Source organism: Anolis carolinensis, chromosome 1 (genome assembly GCF_035594765.1).
Source record: "Anolis carolinensis isolate JA03-04 chromosome 1, rAnoCar3.1.pri, whole genome shotgun sequence".
NCBI classification, from domain to species: domain Eukaryota; kingdom Metazoa; phylum Chordata; class Lepidosauria; order Squamata; family Dactyloidae; genus Anolis; species Anolis carolinensis.
In genome coordinates, this window is record NC_085841.1 from 84,689,845 (window position 1) to 84,702,179 (window position 12,335).

A 12,335-nucleotide genomic window follows, 5' to 3' on the forward strand; every position below is an offset into this window, starting at 1 on the left:
GTTTGTGAACTGAATATAAACACTTACAGGGACTGTCAGAGTCATTGAAATAAGGAACACTGGGCACAGATCAGCAGAATTTAGCCTAACCCACATTCCATTGCAATGACTTAAAATGGCAAATTCTTACAGGTTTAATAGTCCAATTATTCAGGTGTAAGCACCATTGAACTTGATGTGACATCTGATTACACTTTAGTTGGATTGGACTAGATCTCACATTGATTTTAAGAGGACTAAAGATGATTCAGTGGATATTTTTGTGACACTGTGTTCAATGTCCCACAAATGTAGGATTGCACTATTAACTTAATTTTGCCTTATTATTTCTTAACTTATTTTTCCTGTTTCTAATAATAAACAGTTCGGTGGGAAAGAATGATACATATAAATGTTTAAATAAGTTGAAGATTGTGTTGTTCCTGATAAAATTCTAACTTCCAGACCTCGGTGCGCAGGTTTCTGCCATGAGAAAATCCTAATGTGAAAAGGATATACATTCAGGTACTCTATTCCTGCATCTAGCCTAGTGGTTCTCAACCTGGGGTCCCCAGATGTTTTTGTGTAGAATAGCATTCCTTCCATTCAACTCCACCTACAATCTATGTGGAACAGGTCTGCAGAAGTTCGCCATCTCATATGCTGTATGTGAGAACTACTTTGGATGCACTTTAAAACATGGCTATAATATCAATGAGATTGTGAAGCTCCCAGAAATCCTAACAGTTGGTAAACTGGCTGGGATTTCTGGGAGTTGTAGGCCAAAACCATCTGGGGACCCCAGGTTGAGAACCACTGATCTAGCCAATGGTGCTGGTCTCTATCCCCAAAATAAATTATAAACCTTGGCAGGGGGAGGGAGGAAGATGGAAGGGGAAAAATTGGATGGATATATAAGTAGTAAATAAGTATAGAAATGTAAAGGATAGGAAAACATCAGAATGTTATGAGAATATATGGGAAAATTGTAAAGGTAACTATGACAATGTTATAATTTACTTATACAATATTGGATATATGTTATATTTTATAACATTTTTTTTAAAAAAAGAACACTGAGCAATGTTTTAAGTTCAAAATGAAACTCAGCTTCACCACATTGATATTATAGCCACATTTTAAAGTGCGTCCAAAGCATTTCTCACAAATAGTATATGAGATGGCGAATATCTGTAGGCCTGTTCCACATAGATTGTAGGTGGAGTTGAATGGAAAGAGTGCTATTTTACACAAATACAGATACGTATAAAAAGAGTTCTCTCTGCCTATGTAGCCAGCTATGTGAAGTTCTGCCTGAAAAGATACTATGCAAGGCTTGTTGTTATTTATGAAAATGGGCCATTATCAGAAGTAAGGAAGGGTTGCTTCTGTTTAGAAAGTCTTGGATACCTGGGTTGAGAAACAGCAATTTGGTGGGACAAAGTGAGAATGTCTTTGGTAATGATTATCTATGAGATGCAAAATTCAAATAGTGGTTGGGGGAAGCAGATATGCAGGCATCTTAGTGTAATTCCTCTGAAATATGAAGTCTGTCTATGTGTCTCCCCACCACAGCAACAACTGAACGTTTTTATACACAGCCATAGGATCCAGCAGAGCAAGTACATAGGTGCATTGAAAATCTCAAGAATGTGGGGATAACCAGTAATTAAGTGGCCCATGTAGCCTTTTCCCCCTTAACTGGCTGGTTTGGGTTTTTCCTATGTCATTTTGCACACCAGTTGTGGACTAGCAAATTGCTCATCAGGATCAGTAGGATTCCTACCCCTCCCCTACCTTATTAGGTATTTGGGCCCTTGCAATTTTCCCCCCTGCTTTACACTGCATCAATGAACTTCTACTTGAGGTCAATTGGCATGAGATGGTAAGCATGGAGTAGGGGATAGCATTCAACTAGGGACACTGCTGTTGTGTTTACTGATTTGAGGTTTACTGATCTGAGGGAAAATCTCTCCCAGGCACTCACTAACTGGAAGACCTTGCAGGCTATGGTTTTAAAAACAAACAGTTAACCCAAATTGACTCCAAAAAGAAAAACACATCAGAATTTAAAGCAAAAACAATTATTTCTTTATTAAGAAGACAGAAAAAATATAGTGGAAACCCAACAGAATAGGTTGTGTTCAGTACAAGCTATTTCTCAAAAGAAAAAGACAGGTGCTAACAACTTTACCCCTGACCATCCAAGGAGGTGCTGCACGGTGCAGCTGAGCTTAAAAGGGCTTCAGATTAAAACACACATAGATTTTCCTCACACTCTGATGTAAAGAAAATTCCAAATAAGATAGGGAAACAGGTACTAGATTGAAGAGATTTTGAAGATGTTCCTTTTCTTCTGTCCTTTGTAGGGCAGTCTGAAATCTGTAAAAATCTCTGGAATCCCTTAGAAAATTGCTCTGCCTTTGCTTTGCCCTGCTGCTTATATCTAACCTGTTCCTAACTGGGAGGCTGTCATGTGAAGGAAGCACTTCTGAATGAGGCAAAACATGACTTTGATGTTATCCTATCAAAACTTCAAAGGAAAGGGCTTCATGTTTTTGATATGATGAATCTAGGCAGGGGAGGGTCTATGTGCAAAGGGCAGATATGAATATGACCTCTGTCACTCAATAGTAATGGCTCCTAATGCCTCTTGAATCTTCAATGGAGTTGCTACGTGAGACAAAGTCAATCAACTATAGACAAAGGTGTACTACCCTGTGTCAGTTTTGCAAGATCTCTCATTCATTGTAAGTAAACAACATAGTTAAGCAGTAAGCACTGATGGATCTATTAAATTCAACAATGAGGCTATTTCCTTGTCAGCAGGAAGGGAGGGATTGTAAAAGAAAATTCCAGTTTATACATTTAAAATGAGGCCTGTCTTCTCCCAAGATGGGCAGGAATCCAGAAGGGATCACTTCCTACTCATTTCCTTATTGTTCAGACTATAACAGGAGGCATATTTATTGAGCAAACTTGTAACAGATGTCTCAACACGTCATTTGCAAGATGGATTCCCTGCATCATTCCTTGTGACTGTTTGCTTTAGATGTGGTGGGATAGGAACTAACTTGGCATCTGTCTGTTTGCCTGGGTCATTCAGTTGGGGTGGCTTGGCCTTGCTGAACACATTTTTGAAGTACAGTACATTGTACCTTCCAGCCCATAAGGTTCCGTATCTGTTCAGGAGGAATCTGGTACTCCTAGAGATTATTATCACTCAGTGAGTTGTGGCCCACTTTAGTCCCCAAATTCTTCACGTGCAAATATTGTTGTTCATTCAAAGTTAAAGTCATGTCCCATGAAGTGCTCTTTAATTTTATGCTCTTTCTCATTGAAAGATGGATTTGGAGCAAGAGCTCATTCACCAAGAGATAATTCCATCCCACACAGGCTTTCTTTCTGCTAATAGCTACCTGAGCAAGCTAAAAAGACTATCTAAAGGTGAATTACCATTTGGGTAAGGGTTCAAATGGTCAGGCTATCATTAATCCTGTCTGAGAAGGGAGTTAAAGCTTAGAGAGAGGTGTCTTCTCTGCTCATTTTTTTTAAACTTTCTTAAAATGATTGGCTGAGAAGTATTGGTCTCCCAGCTTCGCAAAATGTTATTTTATATTTATTCAAGGCATTTTCTTATCACCTCTCAGCGTCCAAGATAATGTACAATGGATAAAAACACATAGACAGATCATGTTCTCTCTTAAAAAGTAGGGAAGAGAAAAAATGATTAAGATGTTCTAGCATTCTTCAAGATGCTTGCAGGGAAAAATAGGTGTATCGTTCTAAGATATGATATTTATGAATCATACACTGCTCAGCATACTATAATAAAAGCACATAGGATGACATTTAATTAGCTCTCCCACCAGTAGGTCAAATAGTACAGCATGAAAAGAGTAATTTTTCTTTCCTGCTGCAGTCCCATGGGTATCCTCAAAATATGCTCTGAAGGATTGCGCCCCTTCTGATTTAAGGGGTCTGAGGGGCTGCAAAAGGAAAGTTCTGTTCTACAAATGTTGGATTTCAATCTTAATATTTTATTCTTTTATATAAGACCTGATAACTCAGAGATACATAGAATAATTGTTGCTGCTAGTGAAATGTCTGTCCTGATGGTCCGTTGTGACTAAGCAAAGAGAAAGGACGCAGATATTTCAGAGTCATTTGAAGGCAGGCATGGGCAAACTTCAGTCCTCCGTGTGTTTTGGACTTCATCTCGCACAATTCCTAACAGCCAGTATGGTGGCTGGGATTTCTGGGGGTTGAACTCCAAAACACCTGGAGGGCCGAAGTTTGCTGTTTCCAATAAGTTATCGTGTGTTAAGTTAAGCAGCAAGGATCAGACCAGTATCAGAACCAGGGACAGCTCCAAAACAAACAGTGTAACAAGGAAACCAGGCCATTTTATGCTAGCATAGGCCCTGATAGGAGGAAAAGACTAAAAGGCTTCCTACAGGTCACTTCTTCTGTAACCTGAAACCTGTTGGTCAAGCTGACTGAAGCTTCTGGAACCTGAAGAACCAAATCAAAATCAGCTGGAGAACCAAAATTTGGGGAGCATTGTTTTATATAGTCAAGAGAAGGTTTTCTTCATTTTGCTGTCTTTCTATAGAAGGAATGCTTATGTTACCTAGCAACTAGAACTTCGGAAAAGGAAATGTATACACCTGCATGAAGAAAATGTGCAGCTGTTCTTTCCCAGGAGAGGGACAGATAAAACAGATGAAAAACAAAACACAGCTATTTGTACTTGTGCTGATAATTAGGAAATATTTAGCAGTAATTGAGTAATTAGATCATAATAGGTGGGACCCTCTTCACATGAAGAATACTAGAATATAATATGAAAACCTTAATACTGTGCATTAAGGATCAGTATATTTTATTTCCCAATTGTTTTATCATTCACAAGTCTCATTGTCAGGCAATTTTTTTAGTCAATGATATTTGAAAACATGCTTGAAACTTCCTACAGCTATTTTTAACATACCACAATCTAAAACAAATCACCAAATCCATATAAGCTTCTTGGACCAGATGGTGACTATTGGTTAAAATCCCACATTAGGAATTAAGCTTGTAGACCAAGGATGCTGACAATGATGCAGTGTGATGTGGGTGCATTATATTTCTTATGCATGGTTCATGTAGACACACAAACATATTTCACGTCCCCTCAAATATATGTTTAAGAGGAGTTTATTTATAATTATTCAGTCTAAATCTATTATATGTAGTAGTACATATAGTGCCTTGCAGAAGTATTTAGCCTTCCTTTAATTTTTCTCCATTTTATTGTGTTACAACATGGAAGTAATTTGACTTTAACTGATATTATCGTTTGGTGTACAGAAGCTATTCAGCATGTGAAAGTATACAATATTTTAATTGTGGCACAAAAGTTGAATAAACAAAATAAAATTTGTTAGTTGCGTAAGTATTCACACAACCAATGACCTCATCACATTGAGAGGGGAAAGCATGGGGAGACCATCCTTTTAGCGTAGAGAATTGCCCCTCTTATATCATCCCATTTCAAATTCTACCTCTCCATCACACTCACACGTGGAAAACTTAGAGCTGACAATACATTCATCTGACATTCATCACAAGGCCAGTATTACTTTTTTGTTTTTAATCAGGAAAAACAACAATATCCAAAAATCAAGAGATACCTTGCCCTGTCCAAAGCCCCTTACATTAAATGAGACTGACAGCAATTTAAAACATCATCTTTCCATGGGAAAAATTGTTCTGCCCCACACCTCAGAGTAGTACCTTCCTTTTAGGACATTTCAGCCTCTTTTCAGCCCTGGAACATGTGATGAATTTCATGCCTCTCCATGCATGAAAAGAGGCTGAAGTGTCCTATGAGGGAGATATTTCTGAATACAATAAGGTAGATTGACGGAGTTCCCTCCTTTCAAGACATTTCTGCCACTTTTCAACCATGGAGGACTATTCATGACTGTCAGAAGTAGTTTAAGTCATGTGATGAATTCAGTACCTCACCATGTTTGAATAGAGGCTGAAGTGTCCTGCGATTGGGAAATTAAACCATTAAATATGTGAGCCATCTTGGGCAAATTGCTGTTAAGTCTTGTTGCTTCTGCATCATTTACATTTTCCCTAGTGTTCCTGACCATTTCCCCACAGCTTTGTCCAGTTGGATGGGGACCATTGTGGAACAGCTACAAATTCTCAAACTTGAGGTTAAAATTTGATAAGGTTATTCCAAGGTCCTCAAGTTTTTGTTTTTAAGCTAATCTTGTGTTAATTTGGTAGTGTGTTTAGAGTCATTGTCCTGTCCTTGGTCCCTTGCAGATTAAAAGAGGTTTTCATGAATAATTTTGCTCCATTTATTCCTGTTAAGTCTAAACTAGGTTCACAGTTCATCCTGAGGAATATTCTCAGAGGAATAGACACTTGTTCAGTTTTGATCTTCTATGTGTTTGCTATGTCCCTTACATGCAATCTGTAACACAGGCTGGTTTCATAAATGGCTTTTTTCTTGCCACTTTTCCAAAAATGTCAGCTTTGTGGAGCATCCAAGTCATATTGTCCAGCTGTAGATTTTCCATTTCCATCAGCATTCGCTTTTGGGGTGCTTCACTGACTAATATTGTCCCTATCTACTCATTGAATATTGGTAGATAGCCTTCTTTAGGGAAAGTTGTAGCTGCTCTGTGTTCTTTCCATTTTGTAGTACTGGATTTAATAGTTCTCTAAGGTAAAATTTGAGTTGGGGATTTTTTAAAACTATTCCAACTCTAATTGGTAGTTCTGCACAACTTTCTCCTGGCCTTGTTTTAATAGCTCCTTGATTTTAACAATGTTGTTTAAAACTATTAAGCTGCTTGTGATCCCTTTATTTTAAACTTATTTATTATGCAATGCTTTTGACATGAAATAAAATAAGGTTGTTTGTTCAGAAGTGTTTCCAACAAAGTTAAGGGCTAGCAGAAGCAGGTGCATTTAATCTGGGATGACATGGCACTGGAATTACCTACTTGTGTGCATCTTGGAGGTAGTAAGTTGCGTCAAAGCTTCTTTAGCCAAGCCAACAAGTGTCCACTTGGTTTTGTTTATTTCACTTGTGTTACAGTGAAAGTATTTTGCACTTTCATTATGTTGAGTATTGCAGTACATCAAGCAGTAAAAATCAATTTCAGTTCCAGGTTAGAATAAACACAGCATGGAAAAGTGAAAGTGGGAACATTGAATACAAATACAAAGCACTTTTGTTTGTATCTTTTATCTGAAGTGCTTGGGACCCAAAATGTTTAGGATTTCAGATTTTTTTTATTTTAAGATATCTATATATTTGCATATTTAGATATAATAAGATGTTTCAGAGATGTGACCCATGTTTAACTACAAAATTCATTTATGTTTCATATATGCCTTATACACATACTTACACACATACTCTGAATGTAATTTTATACAATATTTTTAATAATTGTCCACCCACATAGACAATTTTGGGTTTTTGGGGATTTTGAGTTTTTGGATAAGGAAAGATAAACCTATAGTAGTTGTGTTTCCGACTGGTGGTGACTGAGAGATGTCAAACAAAATTTTCTAGCTCCCAAAAGCCTTCATACATGTAAAGCCTCAGTACATGTGTTCTTTTTCCTACTGCATACATAGGTCTATCTGCCATTGGCGTAGTTGCACTGTCATAGTGCACCAACAGAAGGATCCCTGGGGTTTTTTTGTTTGGTTTTGTTTGCTTCTTTCTGGCAACAGCTTTTTGTGAAGAGGCAAAAGCAAATGGATCCCAGATGGAAAATCCTATAATTTTTCTAGAATAGCTGGGTTGGGTCCCATATGGAAGAAATGCAGAATGTAAATTAGTTCAATCCTATTGATTTGTGCCTTGTCTTTCCCCCACTGAGGTAAATCTTGAAGACTTTCTTCTTTTGTGCCATCGTAAACTGCTGTTGTAATTAATTTTGTATTTCAGAAAAGTTTCCCTGTCTTCTCTGTGTGTTTGTTAATGCTGCTATTAATATCCCTGTCTGTGTACTCTGTATGTTTGTTAGTACTGTTCTTTCCTGTGAACTTTAAATACATGCAAAAAGTAAATAATAAGGCATAGGTGAGTGAAAATGTATTTACAGTCAGCCTTCCACGTTCACTGAGCTTAGGGGCACAGAACCACCATAGAAGTGAAAAAGTGCAAATAAAATTAATTGCTATTTTTTTTAACCTGAGATAGCATCTCTCTAGGAATTTCTAGGTCTTCCACACAATTCAGTGGTCACCTTCAACTGGATCTAGAGATTCCTGTAGAATTATTTTAATCAAATCCGTGAATGATCAAATCCACAAAAGCCAAACCTACAAATGGGTCAACTGTAGTAATATGATTCTTTCAAAATGAGGGGAGACTAAGGTGGAGAGGGGTCATAATCAATAAGAAACAGCATAGAAGATAACAGATTTGACCAAGCTAGAGATCAGTGATTCCCAAAGTGGGCGCTACCGCCCCCCGGTGGGCACTGGAGCAATCCAGGGGGAAGGTGATGGCACCTATTAGGACACGGGGGTAGGGCCTTTTCCCAAGTGCCAAAGACAGGACTGAGCACCTGAGGCACCTGTTAGGATGCACAGGGGGCGGCGCTAGAGGAGTGGGCGTGGCTTCTTCCCAAGAGCCCGAGACTGGGCTGAGAATTCTATCCCTCTCCTGAGGTGCTTGTTGGGACACAGAGGGCGGAACTAGGGGTGGGGGCGGGGCCTCCTTCCAAGAGCCCGAGACAGGGCTGAGCCTCTGTATACCTCCCCTGAGGCACTTGTTAGAACAGGGGAGTGGGGTATAGAGGTCCAGCCCCGTCAGGCACTTGGGAAGAGGCCCCGCCCCCTCATCTAGTTCCGCCCCTTGTGTCCTGGCAGGTGCCGCAGGACAGTAGAAGCTCAGCCCTGCCTCAGAGCTCGTAACTCAGCCCATCCCAGTCCTGGCCTCCCATTTGTGACCACGCCCACCTCCCCCTCCCAGCCCTGCATCTTGGACTGGGGAGAGGCTCAACCCCACCCTCTTGAGCAGGAGCCATGCCCACTCCTCTAAGCCATCCCCCCCTTTCCAGGGGGCACTGAGTAATATTTTTTCTGGAAAGGGGGCGGTAGGCCAAATAAATTTGAGAACCACTGGTCTAGATAAACAAATGTGACAGGTTCTCTAAGGAGTTACAGGTGCTGTCTACAAGTGAAGTAGATGTTATTTGGAAATTGAGCAAAAGAATGAAGAGGTTGAGTGAACATGGGGAGACTAAGATAGCTTTTTCTCTTTTCCTTCTGCGATATCTTTACTGTAAATATCTGCTGGGACAGAATAGCTTGAGATTGCTGACATTCCTGGAATGATCTTCCATGGGGAGGAGGACACTGAACCTCTCCTGCCTGCTAAATCTCCTTCTGAATAAAAGTGGGTGTGGACTGTCTTTGAGTCATCTGGCACTTGCTGTTTTGTCAAATCATCAAATTTGGGATTAGGCCATCTCTTAGTTCAAAGTGTGCTATGAAAACAAAAAGTCTTGGCCAGCCATTTATATGGCGGGGATAAATAGAACAGACTTCAGACTTATGTGTTTTACTATTCAGTCCGCTCTAAACATAATTTCATCTCCTAAAATATATTGAGGATTATTTAGGACTGGAAAAGGGCTCTTATCATCAAACACGGGGGCATGGTGTACCCCAGTTCACATGTAACCCCAAAAGCCTTTTCTTGGAGCCCCAGAGACCCCAGCAACCTTCACTAAGATTCTCATCCCTGTTAAGAATGGTTTCTTCCTCAGGTCGTTCATTCATTTTATAGAAGATCTCTTAAGCCTGAAGAGATCTTCTGTGAAATTAACTTAAACATAAAAAGTAAGCCATTTCAAAAAGAGATAAGAATATTTTAATTTTATATGTCATTAACAGTTTTAACCTTGAGAAAGAGTGGACACCAAAGTCTCAAATACTAAATTGATGGCTTGGGGATTTATTCAGATATGCCAGGCTCTTCTCTTACATACAAAACAGCTCCCTGCTGTAGTTTCAGAAACAACTCTTTGTGGTTACTGCTTTTGGTTCACTGAACAATGTTGTCTGAAAACCAAGTGTGTATGTAGAGTTGAGCTGTACATCTTGTCACCCGTTGTGTTTTACCCTGAATGACCATCATGCTGTGTGGGAAATAATGCTTAAGGTAATTAATCAGCCTGCAGTCTTTACTCTGAGTTGTTTAACTACCATACAAAACAGGGAAGGAGGAAAAGACATGGGAAAAATAAAGGGGTTTTAAAATGTTTGATTTAAAGGGAACAGACAGTAGGATGAATCAATTGCTAGGGGAAAGTAAGTCCCTGGGGATGCTCTACATTTCAAAGTATGACATTGTTTAAAACACAGTTTTTGATGAACTTTTCTTTTAAAAGAAAGCACTGTGGGCTTTTGAGCCCTGTCTGCTTGTTGGTGTGGAAAGGAAAACCAAGAGTAATATTGGTAGATGTTGCTGGGATTATGTGGAAAACATGCAAACAAGATCGTCTTAATCCAGAATGCCACCGCACCAGTAAGAAAAAGCAATCACTATAAACACATTTAAGACAGGCTTAAGAGTAAAAGGCTAAATCAATAACAGCCAGCAGATCATAAAATCTCATGAACTAACAGAAATGAATTATGGGATTTTAAGCAGAGTACATTGAACACATTTCAAAGTCCGTCTTCACCAGGTCACATTTTATCATAGGGAATATCAAGTACCAGTTGTTGTGTTCACTCCAGTTGTTTCCAAGCTATGGAAACTCTAAGGTTTTCTTGGCAAGATTGGTTCATAGGAGTTTTTCCATTACTTTATTCTGAGGCTAAGAGAATGTGATTTGCCCAAGGTCACCCAGTGGGTTTACATAGAGAACTGTACCTTTAATTCATAGTGAATTCAAATCCTACTAGTGGCATAACTTACAAAATGAAATGAATTTAAAAGCTGTCCTTAATAAAAACAAATGTGTGAAAGAGTGACTTGTTCTCATATTAAGTTGTTCTTAATATACAAAATACCTTGCTATTATTATTTTTATGGCACCTCTAGACTACATTCTTTGAAAAAGTTTTGAATTTAAATGGCTAAATAAATCAGGGCACTGCCTTATTTTTGGGACAGAAACAAGTGCTGTCAGGAGCTATGTGGGGAAGTGGATCCCAGCTGGACTCTTTCAGTAACATTCACTACCTCTGGTCATCTTATCCTTCAGGACCAATGAATGGACAGAGTACTCTGTGACATTGTCATGTGGGAGTTTCAGTTTCATATGGCATACTGTTTTGAGAAACTTATGCTTGAGCTCATGGTGTTTATGGGGTTCCTCTGGATTCAGTGCTGTGGTATATATTTGGTTCTTCAGCTGTGTTAAGCTGCAGTTTTCATAATGTGTTGGCTTTCTTAGCCCAGGCTTCTTGGAATGGAATTCCAAAACATCTTGACTGGAAGCATCTGTGTTTCCCCATTAGCTATAACAAGTTTCCTACATGTGATGTGGTCATTTCTTCATGAATTTTTAAAGAGTTATTCTTGAGAAGAGAATCTTCACTTTATATAGAACTTAAGCCTTTATAATATAAATATGGTGGAGAGAATCCAAAGATTGCTATTCCAAAACTATGTGGCTTGGTTCAGTCAAGTTTACCCACTTGTTTTTGAGCTGTAAATTGGCTGTTTTGACAGCAGACCAACAGAAGTTCAAAGTAATCAAGCAAGGTGCAGCAGCTATACAGTAGGGAATAACATGCCAACATAGATTGTGTGAGGTGGTAGCAAACTGTCTGAACCATTTTAGATCCTAGTTTAGAAAAGTACCAGCTGGGTGTTGGTTTCATTAGTGTGTTTGTGCTGCAGTGTCAGCTTTTTAGTATAAAAGGTCAGATCAGCTTGTCTGCATTTTCAATCCTTAAGTCACACCTCTCATTCAGTCATTAGGGAAATGTTAAAATCTGTTTCAACCAAGGACAATGAATTTTTTCCCATTTTGATTTTTATTTAGTTTTAAACGTTATGTCTCAAGCTTTTTTCCCACTGTAGAGTTATAGCACTAAGATTCCACTTTAACTGCCATGGCAACATCATATGGAATGCTGGGATTGGTATCATGGTGAGTTAGTAGAGCGCTCTGGCTGATAATTCCAAATATTTCCCCCTAAATATCCCATTCCATATAGGATGGAACCATAGCAGCTAAATTGTACAGTGTGAGAGGGCCCTATGAATTTTATAAAATTCCAGTAAGGTTTCTGTCTTGGCACTATAGAATGGTGGGTGGGCTTCAGAAGATACTGAACAGCATTCTACACCAGTTACTTATTTA

At 38.9% G+C, this 12,335-nt stretch overlaps 1 protein-coding gene across 8 annotated transcripts in view; it reads left to right on the forward strand.

The window, feature by feature from the left end:
- Positions 1–12,335, forward strand: part of map7 (microtubule associated protein 7) — a 116,832-nt gene that overhangs the window by 29,159 nt on the left and 75,338 nt on the right. The window lies entirely within an intron of this gene.